This window comes from Primulina huaijiensis, chromosome 5 (assembly GCF_012295235.1).
Source record: "Primulina huaijiensis isolate GDHJ02 chromosome 5, ASM1229523v2, whole genome shotgun sequence".
NCBI lineage: Eukaryota > Viridiplantae > Streptophyta > Magnoliopsida > Lamiales > Gesneriaceae > Primulina > Primulina huaijiensis.
The window spans coordinates 14,949,268-14,951,157 of record NC_133310.1 but is presented as its reverse complement, the minus strand read 5'-3'; the positions used below and the strand labels follow the sequence as shown (position 1 = coordinate 14,951,157).

Genomic DNA, 1,890 nt, shown 5'->3' with positions numbered 1-1,890 from the left:
CCAAATTTTCATGGCTTAGATTCTGAAAATCCATATTTACATCTAAGAGAATTTGAGGAAGTTTGTAACACTTATAATGATCAAAATAGTAGCATGGATATAGTTCGATTAAAGCTTTTCCCTTTTTCTTTAAAAGATAAAGCTAAAACATGGCTACAAAATTTGAGATCAAGTTCAATAAGATCATGGGAAGAAATGCAACAACAATTTCTCAAAAAGTTTTTTCCTTCCCATAGAACAAACTCTTTTAAAAGACAAATTACTACTTTTTCTCAAAAACAAGGAGAAACATTTTATCAATGTTGGGATAGATATAAAGAATTACTTAATACATGCCCACATCATGGTTTTGAAACATGGAGAATAGTTTCTCACTTTTATGAAGGTCTAATACCTAAAGATAGGCAAATGATAGAATTCATGTGTAATGGAACTTTTGAAGATAAAAACCCAAATGAAGCTATGGAGTATTTGGATTCATTAGCAGAAAATGCTCAAAATTGGGATAATATAGGCACAATAGAACCACCAACAACTAAAATCAATAATTCAACAAATGGGGGTGGTATCTATAATCTTAAAGATGATATAGATATTCAAGCTAAACTTGCATCTTTAGCAAGAAAAATTGAGTCATTAGAAATGAAAAAGAGTGGTCAATTAAAAAGTATTCAAGAAATTGTTTGTCATATATGTGATACACATGATCATGCTACAAAAGATTGTCCAACATTACCTTCATTTAAAGAATGTCTCCATGAACAAGCAAATTATGTTAACAATTATAAAAAACCAATACTAGATCCTTTTTCAACATCATATAATCCTGGATGGAAAAATCATCCTAATTTTAGTTGGAGGAATGATAATAATGCACAACCCTCACAACAATATTTTCAAAATAACCAAAATCATCAAGGTTATATTCCTTATGTTACACCTCCAAGAAAAAACTTTGAAGATGTAATTCATGCATTTATCCAAAAGCAAGAATCTATCAATATTCAAAACAGTCAATCTATGACTGATTTGAAAGAAACTCTTGCAAAATTTGCATCTGCACTTAATATTCATGAAAAAGGAAAATTTCCATCTCAACCTCAACCTAATCCTAAAAATCAAAATCAAGAATTAAAAAATGAAAAAATTGATCAAATAAAATCTGTTATTACCCTTAGAAGTGGTAAAATAGTTAATGATCCATATAGTAATGAAAACAAGGATCATTTAAAATCAAAGAGTAAGGATGATAATCCTGATACTTTTGAGAATGATGATACCTTAAATTCTAAAAATAATATGTTGAATGATAAATCATCTGAAATAGTAAATGAATCAAATAAACCTCCACCATTTCCTCATGCATTAACAAATCATAAAAAACAAAAAAATGATTCTGATATCTATGAAGTTTTTAAACAAGTAAAGATAAATATTCCATTATTAGATGCTATTAAACAAGTACCTTCATATGCAAAATTTTTAAAAGACTTATGTACAGTGAAGAGAAAATTGCATGTGAAGAAGAAAGCATTCTTGGCTGAACAAGTAAGTTCTATTCTTCAAAATAATTCTAGTTTAAAATATAAAGATCCTGGTTGTCCAACAATTTCATGTATTATTGGAGAAAATAAAATTAAAAAAGCTTTGTTAGATTTGGGAGCAAGTGTGAATTTACTTCCTTATTCAGTTTATAAAAAACATAATTTAGGAGAATTAAAACCCACCTCTGTTACTCTCTTACTGGCGGATAGGTCAATCAAAATACCTTGAGGTATTGTAGAAGATGTGTTGGTGCAAGTTGATGAATTCATATATCCTGTAGATTTTATTGTTTTGGATANCATATTCATGAAAAAGGAAAATTTCCATCTCAACCTCAACCTAATC

The 1,890-nt window shown here is 28.5% G+C and overlaps 1 non-coding gene across 1 annotated transcript; it reads right to left on the bottom strand.

Moving 5' to 3' along the window:
- Nucleotides 1-239: 239 nt before the first annotated feature.
- On the bottom strand, nucleotides 240-350 carry LOC140977933 (small nucleolar RNA R71). The gene has a single exon (XR_012175498.1). It is a non-coding gene; the product is annotated as a small nucleolar RNA R71 (small nucleolar RNA).
- Nucleotides 351-1,890: the final 1,540 nt, after the last annotated feature.